General features: G+C 39.5%; 1 long non-coding RNA gene across 1 annotated transcript; it reads left to right on the forward strand.

The window, feature by feature from the left end:
- The first annotated feature begins 5932 nt into the window (after window positions 1–5932).
- On the forward strand, window positions 5933–12765 carry LOC123383130. The gene is made up of 4 exons (XR_006592532.1): window positions 5933–5954; window positions 9870–9973; window positions 11657–11757; window positions 11984–12765. It is a non-coding gene; the product is annotated as an uncharacterized LOC123383130 (long non-coding RNA).
- The last annotated feature ends 298 nt before the right edge of the window (window positions 12766–13063 follow it).

Here is a 13063-nt window from a genome sequence, read left to right on the forward strand (position 1 = left end):
TTGTGAAGATACTAAAAGCTATTGAGTTGATTGACTGAAATAGGAGTTTTTATGATGTGAATTATTTCATTAAAGTTGTTTTTAAAAATGTCAAAACTCTTCTTTAATAGGAACTAAGGGTGTGGGACTGTCTCCTGAAAACCCTGTTAAGATCCTGCTTCAAGCTTTGTAAGCTTAGGGTCCATCTTATATGTAGTTCATTTTCCTTTCAACACATTGTTCATATTTGTGATGTTTGGTAGGCTTGGGAACAATGATCATTGGATTGGTGTTAGTACTAGAGTGTTAAAAAGTGTAATGACTTTGGGCTCTGTACGTCCTGGTGTGTTGACTTTTAGCAACTTCTGAGTCATCCCTTTGCCTCTGGTCTTAGAAGCTTCCCCCAGGGACTCTGTGTCCAAATGTGTTGGGAGCCTTATAAGCCCAGCAGAAATTAAGTGACTGCATCTTGCTTGGACATTTGCAGTAGGAAATCGCTAGGAGCAACATGATCAGGAAGTGAATAAATTGTTGTCTTTTCTTTAGCTAAGTATGTGCAGAGTGTTGATTTACTCAAAACAAGAAGGATTTTGAATGTCCTTGGGATAGTCCAAATAAAATGAAATACCTGGTTCCCAGTGTGACTAATCAAAACTCGTACCCCTAGGAGAGTGAGAGAGGCAGACAGGGAACACCATAGAGATAAGTAGATTTCTTTAGATTGGCATGTACCAGATCCGTAGAGAGAGATCTGAAAAGTCCCAGTAGTAAGGAATAACCCTAGCACTGAGACAGAATCATTCCACATGAATGCCTCCAATCTAAATGGAATCAATTCTCTTTCTTTTGAGACTGCGAAGCAGGAAAATTCTTGATCGTCTTTATTAGAATTTCCCCCCTGTACCTGCCTCTCACAGATAGGTTCAACTCTCCCTCCTTACCTCATCTCTGAACTCTTCCACCAACTAACTTGTCTTGCATTTCCCACCTCCAACTACTCATGGCCGTTGACTATGAAAACCTAGTGTTATTGGCTCCAATGGATCTAATTTAGTTCACTGTCAACTACCGATATCAGTAGGCAGACAGTGGCCAGATGCGCCAAGAGTGCCCACAGCTGAAGATGATTTACCTTCGTGACAAGATGGCCTGTGTCTTTGGTGCATTTGAGCCCCATGACCAACCATTGTGCTGACAGCTACTGCTTTCTTTCAGACACTGGCTAGACAAAGACAGTGTATATTTCCCACCATTACACATTTTTGTGACCTCACCTCTGACAGCTGAAGATGAAAATGTTACAGGTTTCAGAGGCTTCTTTCTAGACATGTTCATTTGAACAAAATTAACTTGGTTTGAGAATTAGTGTGAATTGCATTGTGAGTGTTTTGCTCCTAAAGTTCTTCTAAGTCCAGTTTTTGTAGAATGATAGTGTTCTGTTGTTTTGGTGACCATATCCTGGAATTTTGTATTCTTTATTTTTTATTAAAAAAAATTTTTAATGTTTATTTTTGAGAGAAAGAGACAGAGTGTGAGCAGGGGAGGGGCAGAGAGAGAAGGAGACACAGAATGTGAAGCAGGCTCCAGGCTCTGAGCTGTCAACACAATGCCTGATGTGGGGCTCGAACTCACGGACTGTGAGATCATGACCTGAGCCAAAGTCAGTTGCTGAACCAACTGAGCCACCCAGGTGCCCCTATGTTCTTTTAGAGATCAATTTTCAGAGTTGCTATTGATTGATTTTAGCACAATACCATGAAATAGAAACATGAATTCCTTTCACTGGCTATCTGGAGATGTGTGTTCAGGATACTTAAATTCCCACATATATTATCAAAATATACAACTTGATTAGGCAAATTTTTTTTTACCTCGGAAATCTGACATTTTCAGCTGTGATTCAGAATCAAAGTGAACATTGAAAGAAAACATCAAAAAGTGAACCATAATGTGTTCTCTTCTTGGAAAAATAATCACATATTAGTATAATAGCAGTTGCCCATCTCTCTCAGATATATCCGTATCTGTAAACATCTTTCTCTAGAACAATCTCATTTGCCTCACTAGTACATTTTTTGTTTTTACTTTCTTCCATTATTCCATGAATTTGGGGCATAGTTTGGAGATATTCCAAAGGATTTTACCCAAGTATTTCGTGAATGTACAATAGAAGTCATTGACTTCTTATCTACTATAAACTTGCATTTTCTTAATTATTCTACTTTACATTGGGTTACAAATTCTTACTATTAAAACACAGTTGCAATATGTTTGTCAGCAAAATAAAACGTCTCAGTGTTGCCAATTATATCTTTCCTACAGCTTCAGTGTCGTATACTTTGTATAGAATAACAATACCTTTTTAAAGAATACAATTCATTGATATTTGACAAATGGTAAGCAGCAATGAAACCATGACCACAGTAAGATAGCAAACGCAGTCGTCACCCCCATAAGTTTGTTCCTGTTCCTTTGTAAGCCATCTGTCCTCTGGCTCTTCCATGAGGAGACATTTGAGAGGTGTGCTTATTAACCTCCTGGAGGCTGGTAGAGGGTTTATAAGGATGATTATTTATGAGAGATATATTGTAAACGTCTTTAAGATTCCTCATCATCTCCAATATTATTTCAGCCTGTCCATATTTTGCCTGACCATTTTCCTCTTGGCTGTGATGTGTTTGAAATTCACTGGAAACATAGCATTATTCCTGCCTCCATGGGAACTAATGCTTGTCTAATTTACCTCTGGTGAACTGGTTTTGCTGTGTGTATACCCAAGTGCCTTACAGATAGACCTGTAATCATAAGTAAGCAGAAAATTCTATACTAGCTGGACCTTTTATATTCACTCAGTATTACAAATTTCCCTCTAATAAGTTCAATTTTCATTATTATTTAGACTAAATATGCTAAAATTTCTGCAGAAATGTCTTCTTTGAAATATATGGACTTTTTAAAAAATTAACTATAATTAACATACAGTGCAATATTAGTTTCAGGTGTTCCATATGATTCAGTGATTTCATGCATTTCTCGTGCTCTTCACAAGTGTACTCTTGATCTACCTCACCTATTTCTGCCATCCCCCCACCCAACTCCCCTAGAATCCATGTCTTTTTAAGAAGGTTGTTTAATCTCATTTTTTTGTCATTGTCCAACTAAGAACTTTTTGTTTTTGATCTCTAACTTGAGTGATTTGTGGTCTGAGAACATATTTCCTATGATTTTGTTTACTTTGTTCAGATCTCTCGATAACGTCTCAAGTACCTGTTTAATTTTATAATGTCTTCAGGGAATGACTCCAGTCCAGGAAGCACCTTTTGCACTTTCTGGAAACGTTTGTTTTTATTTCTGTTGTTGCTTGTGTGTTTTCTCTAGCCATCTCCTACTTCCTTTCTGATTTGAAAACCTTTGTTGTTTGTGATGTGGGAAAATCATAGGACCTGATTTGACAGAATTGCTTGTCAATTCAGAAAATAACCAACTGCAGCAGACACTTCTCCAGTGTTTCTGGTGAGTCAGAGGCATCTCTTAGTCCAAACATTTTTACTTTTGTTTTGTCTGAATCTCTGAGATATTTGTGGTTCTTGTTTTTATTATGGCTACTGGACTTGACAAAAAAGAATTGGAAGTAAATGGTGCATTGGTTATTAAAATAAGTCTGCCATTTCCATTATTGAAGTTTAGTAGTTTTGTATCTGTTTCATAGAATGGAAACAGAGCTTGTGGTCAAAAATAAGATATCTACCTTAATTCTCTTCCATAGAAATGGTTGTGGAAATATCAGCAAGTAGAAAGGAAATTATTTCTATAGGTTATTCTACATCTAATGTTTTAGTATGCTAGGTCATGGGTACACTTTTTTAGAGTGTTTCCTGAGGCAGAGGAAATAAAAACAAAATTAAACTATTGGGGTTACATCAAAATAAATCACTCCTGCTCAGCGATGGAAACAATCATAAATCTGAAAGACAACCCACTAAATGGGAGATGAGATTTGCAAATGACATAGGTGATAAAGGGCTAGTACCCAAAATATACGAGTAAATTATACAACTCAACAACCAGAAAACAATACAATCTACAAATGGACTAAAGTCACCAACAGACATTTCCACAAGGAAGACATTTAGAAGGCCAACAAACACATGAAAAGATGCTCAACATCATTCATGGTCAGGGAAATGCAAGTCAAAACCACCACGTGATATCACCTTACACCTGTCAGAACAGCTAAAATCAATAAGACAAGAAAAAAACTAGTGTTGGCGAAGAAGTGGAGAAAAAGGAACACTCATGCACTTCTGCTGGGAATGCAAATTGCTGTTGCCATTTTGAAACAGTATGGAGTTTCCTCTGATAATTAATAGAACTAATCTAAGGCAGTAATTACACTACTGGGTATTTACCCAAAGGATACAAAAGAAGAAAAAAAACTACTTCTACAGGATATAAGTACCCCTGTATGGGAAAAGCTTAGGAATCCCCTGGGCTTACACCAATGGGTTAACAAGGCACAAAGAAATACAGTCAATATAATACAACTGAGTTTGGTTAAACCAGATTGGCACTCCAAGAATGGGGGGGGGGGGGAGGGCGGTGCAAAGACACCCTGAGAATAGGGAGGAACAAAGGTGCCGGTAATATGAAGGTGCAAAAGTATCCTAAAATAGGGAGGGGGTGCTGAGCCCCCAAAATATATAGAGGCAGAGGACTGAAACAGAAATGGCTCAAAGATGGCCAATACACAGAAATAACAATATTAGATATTCTGGGTGAAGCACCCCAAATTTATTACTATAGCAGAAAGCTGCTTTCCTAGCAGAATAGGGCCAGGATAGGTACATTGGTGAATTGGACTTTGGACCACTGCGATGCAGGCAAAGCAGCCCGGAGTGGAGATGGTTAATAAAAAAAAAGGCAGCTTATTAACTCTGAGGTTATTCTCCCTATCTGTCTCATCCCCTAGCCTGGCAAAGATAAACAGGCACAGCACTTCCTGTCTGCTGTTAACAACCATCTATCCATCTGCCCAGTGCCTGGATTTTGTTTTATGTCGACCCAAACCCCAAACACTATATATCCTCAAAATCCCCTTTCCCCCCTCACATCCACCAGTTAATGTTCTTAGTTTCTTTGTCTCTTTGTACACACCCATCACGTTTGCAATCCTTCTGATCTGAATAAATGTGGGGCAAGCACCCTTATTCGGGGCTCTTGTCCTTTTCCTGGACATTAGCCATCTCTAGTTTGAATCCTGCGTCTGCTCTTTTGCTGGCCAAAAGAGAAGTATAGACTTAGAGTCTATGACATACCCCTATGTTTACTGCAGCGTTATTTACAATAGCCAAATTGTGGAAGCAGCCCAAGTGTCCATCCATAGATAAGTGGATGAAGAAGAGGTGATATATACATTAACACACACACACACACACACACACACACACACTAGAATATTACTCAGCCAAAAAAAGGAATGAAATCTTGCCATGTGCAACAACACAGATTGATAGGATATAATGCTCAGGAAAGATAAATACCATATGATTTCACTCATATGTGGAATCTAAGAAACAGAGCAAATGAGCAAAGGGGGAAAAAGAGAGAGAGACGAGCCAAGAAACAGATTCCTAACTTTAGAGAACAAAGTGATGGTTACCAAAGCGGAGGGGGGTGGGGGGATGGGAGAAATAGGTGATGGGAATTAAAGAGTACACTTACCAGGATGAACCCTGAGTAAGGTACAGCATTGTTGAATCCCGATATGTGCACCCAATCAAATATAACACTGTATGTTAACTATACCATTTGCAACAGTTACAAAAATTATTTTGCTGAATCACCCTTTATTTTAATGCACATTGGATTATGATTTTGACATTGTTGTCATGAGTTATACTTTTATAAAAAATATTGTTTCTACATCAAATTTAATTTTCTTTATCTCTCTTCTAGGTAGAATCGAGTATATGAAGGTAAGATTTCAGGCTTCTATTTTCCTTGTAATCTATTGTTTTTAAATTTCTTTTTAAAAGATTCAAAAGCCTGACGCGGGGCTCGATCTCACAACCCATGAGATCATGACCTGAGCCACAGAGTTCGATGCTCAACAGACTGAGCCACCCAGGTGCCCCTTAAACTTTTTTTTAATACAGCTGTTCACTGTGGTTTCTAATTCAGCTAGAAGTAAAGACATTGACATATCTGGTCTAGTTAGTCCCTTAACTCTTTACAGTGACTTTTCCTTGTTTGGATCCTATGTGATAACACAGATTGACTTGCCAGCAACTGAGACAGGTGACAAAGTAGAGGAAAAAATCAGACAAAAAGAAGTGGATGAATTTAACTCTGGTCAGAAATGTTTAAGAATCCAGTGGCAGGAGTATTTTGACATGACCTGCCTACTGGGGGAAATATACAGATTAAGGTACTATCTGAGCCTGTCAAGAGGCTCAAGGCTTAGAGAAGAGGTCAGATATTGCCAGGCCACATGTGTGTCACTAGCGAGGTGTAAACATGTGTTATGAGTGCTAGGTGGAGAGAGTCTTTAATGCCAGTGGAAAGTGAGTGGAAGTGAACAAGATGCAAAATGGGGCTAATGGATTGTGTATGGGCTTCATGGACTGTGCTGACTTAGTGACCTGACATATACTGGGTCCTCAACTGCTGGTGTTGCTATGGAGAATACAGCACTGCTGGTATAGACAAGGGTGATCTCAGGGCAGCAGAGCTCTCACATTGTACAAATAGAAGGTAAGCTTGCAGCTTAGGACTAAACAATAGAATTCAATGGCTGTCAGAAGATTCTGGAGTACTGGGCCCTGTTCTAGGTGCTTTCCATATGCTATCCACATGTAAGGTGAGTTTTTCCTGCGTGCATGCTGTTTTTACCAATAACGCAGATGGTAAGGTTTGCATCTTGGGCTTTCATCATCTTGTGATTTGGGGACATGAGGAGTTATCCAGGGTTCTAGCTACTAAGTAGTCAAGCTGAGATTTTTACCCAAGTGTGTTTGATTCCAAGGCCATATGCACCTGAACATCCCACCCTGGGTCCCAAGGACGGGACCCTGTGGAACAGCAGAAAAACATTGGAGGCCTCTAGTGCCAAAAAAGTGACATTTAGAATAATTTCTCTCTCAGTATTTGTTTAAATGCTTATTTACTTATTTTGAAAAAGAAATTGTGTGCACGAGTGGTGCAGGAGCAGAGAGAGAAGGAGAGATAGAGAATCGCAAGCAGCCTCCATGTTTTCAGTATAGAGCCTCACATGGGGCTCAATCTCACCGACAGTGAGATCATGACCTGAGCCAAAATCAACTGATCATGCACCCAGAAGCCTGACTCTCTTGTTGTTTTTATAGTTATAGTTATAGTTATTTATGTATCCATTTATTTAAAAGATTTATTTTTGAGAGTGAGGGTGCAAGTGAGGAGGGGGCAGTGGGAGAGGAGGACAGAAGATTTGAAGCAGGCTATGTGTTGACAGAAGGGGGCCTGATATGGGCTGAAACTGGTGAGTGGTAAAAAGATGACCTGTACTGAAGTTGGATCTCAATTGACTGAGCCACCCAGGAGTCTCTTTATTTTTAAAGTGTGAGTGAAAGTGGGGGGAAACCTGGATGAAATTAGGTAGGTTATTTTTTCTGTTTGACTTTTGTTTTTAAAGTAATTGCACTGATTTGTTTATTTGGTCATGAAATACAGAATATAAGTATGTATGATACTTTATTTTCTCCATTTCTCCTCCAGTGAAATCAGGGATTTTTGAAGTGTTCATATATTCTGAGAATAATCTTGCTTAATAATGGCATATTAGGGGACACCTGTGTGGCTCAGCCCGTTGTGTATCTGACTTTCGATTTTGGCTCAGGAAATGATCCCAGGGTCATAGGATAGAGCCCTGACTTGGACTCCCGCTGAGTCTGGAATATGCTTAAGATTTTCTCTCTCTCTCCCTACCCTTCATCCACTCATGTGTTCTCTCTCTCTCTGAAAGAAAAAGAAAGAGGAGAGAGAGAGAGACAGAGACAGAGAGAGGAGAGAAAGGAGAGAAAGAGATTAAGAAAAATAAAATGTCACTAAAACTTGCTTTCTTCAGGGACCACAGAAATGCCAAAATGTTATATGTGACCAAAGTGCCGGATCATGTGCCTTTCTGTTGACACAATGGGTAATTTGATTTTACTGGTTTTGGTAATAATCTTAAGAAATTGCTTTATTAATCTTTTTGGTTAATTTAGCTCAAATTTCTGAGAACATTAAGTACTACATGAAGGAAAATGCAAAATGTTCAGAAAAAAATATCCATTTGTGAACAGCACGTATAACCATCCCCCCCCCATCCCGTTTTTTCATTTTCATGATTTCATCTTGAAGTGCGTTCACTTATGGTTCACTGATTTTGCCATCTCCTCTTTTATCCTAATGTCCGATTTCAACCCATTCTCTACCAGGCTAAATTGAAAGCAATCATCACCTATGTAAAATACCACATCCTTTATTTCTGTAATGACTTACCCACAAGAGATAGGTTTTTATGTCAGCATAATTGTTTTTGAATTCTTAATCCTTTATTACATATTTGTGTAGATCAATGGAGCAAAGAAATGTGCTCAAGAAACCATATGGAAAAATAATCTTCCCTCTTATGAAGCACATAGATATAAGATAAAAATCCCTTCTTTGTCCTGGGGCGCCTGGGTGGCTCAGTTGGTTAAACATCCAACTCTTGGTTTCAGCTCTGGTCATGATCTCATGGTTCATGAGTTTGAGCCCTGCATCAGGCTCCATGCTGATGGTGGGGATCCTTCTTGGGATTCTCTCCCTCTGTCTCTGTCTGCCCTTCCCCTGCTTGCTTGCTCTGTCTCTCAAAAAATAAATTTAAAAATGTATAAAAATCCCTTTTTTGTCCTTTAAAAATGGAAGTAAAAGTAATAAGTATTCCTGGTGACTATGTGTTTTGTTGAAGAATAACCGTGAGACACTTGAGCGCACTAATGAATTTTTTAGGACATCGTTCCAAGTGTGCACGCTTTGTTGCAGTCTGAGAGAAATCAGAATGTCAAGAATCAGGGCTTCCTGACCTACCATAATTTGATGTTTCAGCCCTTTTGGTCATTGGGTGAATTGAGCCCCTCAACCTTCCATGCTGTTCACTGCTGTTTCAAGCAGTAACACTACAGTACCTCTTTTAGGTAGGAGTGAGGCAGAATTTGTTTTCATAACCCTGGCTTAAGTTTTATATCATTCATTTCTTCCAGGAGAGAGCACTAGAGGTTTCTCGCCATGTTGAACAGTTGTGTTCCTCTTAATTCCGAGAATTTTGAAAGTGAATCTGGTGACAAAATTTCTCTTCTGTAAAGAAAAGTCATTCATTGGAGTTGTTTGGCTTGAAAGATTTTACACTTTCTTCACTTTTTCATTGTCATCCAGTCACAGTTCCATTGTCTCAAATTCAAGACTGTTGCTCTGAAACATTTACACCTTCCACCATTCTCCTCGTCCTTCATTTATTTATGTGTCTGGCTTTTCCCTTTGTCTCAAACTGGATTGACTGTTTTTAATGATACAGAGACTGACTGTGGGGCATTTTCTATTGACAATGCTTCCTCGTGACACATTGTCCAGTGTATGTTTGGAAAGCCTAGTACACGTTTTGTTTCTATCTTACTTGCAAATCAGGGAAAGGAAAAATCTACAAAGAACTTGAAAGGTGCTAATTTAGTAAATACTTCAGAAGTTTCAGAAGTAAATGCCCTCTATTTCCTGAAGAATTGTACACTTTAGCTTTGAAGAAAAACAAATCTTCATGTCTTAGAATATTCGATTTATATGTGATCTACTGAGTGATCTTGGGAAGAATTCACTGGAGAGAATATTTTGTTCAGGTTCACCTCTCCCTTAATGAAGTTGATATCAGCGAAGTGAAATCGAAATCTGAAAACAGCCTCTGCAGAAAGAAAATGCTCAGCTTAAGATCCAAAGGAATCAGGTAACATAATTTACTATCAAATGTTATATAAATCAAAGAACTGAATATCATTACTTTCTTAAGTTTCTCTTCTTTATGGTAAAATACATGCATTAGAAAGATTCCTATCATAAACACTTAAGTGCACATTTTAGTATTGGTAAGTACATTCGCTATACTGTACGTTCTTCTATAGTCATTCCACCTTTCTCAAATATGTCTTAAAGTCAGGAGATACTACTGCATGCATCTAGGATTTGATGCAGGGAGTCTTGACGTCTCATAACGTAACCTGAAATAGGTGTTGCTTTGGGGAGGAGAAAACCGCACTTGGTAGAATGAGTTTGCTCTGGGAAGGTAAAAAGTGGCTTCCTGTTTTGGGAATCTTGTCCTTTCTCCTCACCCCCTTCATGGCCACACTCGTGGAAACAGGTGTGCACACTCAAGTAAACTGTTTTGTGCTTGACAGTCAGCAAAAGACAACTGGGGGACAACTGTGATGCACTTAGGTGTGTGAAAGGGGCAAAGGACACCAAATGGGACACGCTGAAGAGGACTATAGACGTTCGTGATGGAATGTGTGGACAAAGACAGAGGCTCTCAGAAGAGTAAGATTTTCAGGAGTTAATTGTTACAAACACTGTTGTAAGAATGAATGTGTCAGACAGTGGGGATAATTTTCTTTCGTTGCGCACATTTAACACCAACCATACTTTTACTGTAGTAATCAGTAAAGAATTATGTTTCTCCCTTCTCCCCTGATTTCTGTGATCTGCACCTTCCTTCACTTTGTGGAAACCTCAGGGTTCATTTTCATTGTCTCTTACATTTCAGCCCCATTGTAGCAACATGACTGCCATATGTATATATTTTTTTGTTTAAACTCTAGACATAAGGTAGGAAATACTGGGAGGAAAATTCAGGTGTACTGTGATGGTATCTTGCTGCAGATGATATGGGAGTTATGTCTGGTAGGAGATCAGGAGTGCCAGCATTACTGAAACCTGTGAACTCAGTTTTCCTTCCTTTCCCTCTTTCCCTTCCCCACATTCCTTTTCCAGCAGACAATATTATGAAGGCGTGCAATTCACATCATTTTCTTTTCACCAGTGTATTTTACATTCTTCTCAACTGGTGTATTTGAGGCAGGAGGCAGGAGTTCCCTCGTGAACTGTAGAAATATCCAGGAGGTCATTGTACACTGTCAATGTCACCATGTCCTGGAAAGATGTCTCTATGGCAATGTCATGGCCTGAGCCTTGATTGAAAGTTCAAGGCTCTTTGGAGAAATCAGTCAAGTCAGAAACCCCTGCGTCATCCTTATGTGTTTAGTTGTGATGAGTTGGCCAGGCTCAGTTTTGTACATTGAACAGAAATACAATTTTGCCATCCCAATCACAAGAGCCTGAGACTGGAAGGGCTCTTAGTGCATCTCATGTGGGCTTTTTATATTTATGTGATGTATTGATGAGTATGAATAGAGAGCTGTGAAGAGAAGTTCAGAGATGCCAAAGTCTTGCCCCCATGCTGGAGTTGCGTTTGTTTAGATCCTTAATGGGGGGCGTCATTGCTTCCCCCTGGTTTGTGCATTTACAGGGAAGGAGAGAGGGGACATTTAAATCCTGCCTTTAGATTTCAGGGAGCGGGATAAAGGCAGAATTTTACATGGGTTACCAGGTAATATATGTTTCTTTCCCCTCATAGGAAGCTGGGACTGAAAGAATGGGAGCAGTGGAAGGGGAGAAGCAGCTATCAGCTACAGAGGAGAAAGGGAAATTAGCTGCAGAAGAGCTTCGGAACTACAAGTGAGTTCAGCTCCTACCAGCAGCTCACACGGCAGCCATTGTATTACATTGAATCTTTGTACAGTGTTTAGAGCCATGTAGCACGTAAATGTACACAAACATTCAGGAGACATTCATTTCTATAGAGACTTGAAGAGATATGTGACATTTTTCACATGTTAAGTTAAAACTATTAATCTAAACAAGTTAAGTAACTAAAGATTTCCTGATCCTCCATCCTGGCCAGACTATGTGGAAATGGTTCCTGAACATGTTTCTGGAGATGCTGGAAATGATTACAAACCTCAGGAAGCAGTTTGGTCAAAGACAAATCACAGCGACAAGTATGAAGATCCCATTTTAGAGACCCACTTGTAACCATAAGAAATATGATAAGGATACAAGGTAAAGAAGATTTGAATTTTACAACGAAAGATCCTCACTGCAGAATTAGCTGTCACCACAGTTGAGACCATGTCAACATGGAGCCCCACAGGCATTAAATAATAAATCCAAGATGATGGAGTGATGGCTTTGAGCTTTCTGTACTCTCCTCCTCGTGTGAAATGTATCTTCTATGATTGGGTCATGTGTATGAGAATTCAGTTCTTATAATGGGAACCTGGGCCAAACAACACCCTCAACATGGTGCTTCATCTGATGAAAGCCATTGCACGCCCGGGAGAAGAGTAGAAGAAACACAAGAACAGCTGCAGCAGTCAGAGCTCACCTTCGGATACCAGGTAGCCTGCACTCTGCCTTAGTAGTTCCTGAGTGCTTCAGCAGATCTAACGCAGAGGATCATAACAGGACACTGAATCTCTCCACATGGGTTTTATTGATGTGCTGACGGTTTCACATTGCTCTTTGTGAGAAGGCATTTCAGGACAACAGGGTAAGAATATTTTCTCTCCTCCTCTTGTGCACACCCTGCCACAGCTAAATGTGGATGTGTTTCTCTCTCGAGCTCAGGGCTCATGATCTGGAGAGGGCAGTGGCGGAGCAGAGCAGGGAGGTCACCTACTTGAAATGCAGGTACAGGATTTTGACATATTTCTTTTAAGGGCGCTGTGATGTTTTTATTTATTTTTTTATTTTTTAAATTATTATTATTTTTTAATATATGAAATTTATTGTCAAACTGGTTTCCATACAACACCCAGTGCTCATCCCAAAAGGTGCCCTCCTCAATACCCATCACCCACCCTCCCCTCCCTCCCACCCCCCATCAACCCTCAGTTTGTTCTCAGTTTTTAACAGTCTCTTATACTTTGGCTCTCTCCCACTCTAACCTCTTTTTTTTTTTCCTTCCTCTCCCCCATGGGTT

The sequence above is a fragment of the Felis catus genome, chromosome F2, assembly GCF_018350175.1.
Source record: "Felis catus isolate Fca126 chromosome F2, F.catus_Fca126_mat1.0, whole genome shotgun sequence".
NCBI lineage: Eukaryota > Metazoa > Chordata > Mammalia > Carnivora > Felidae > Felis > Felis catus.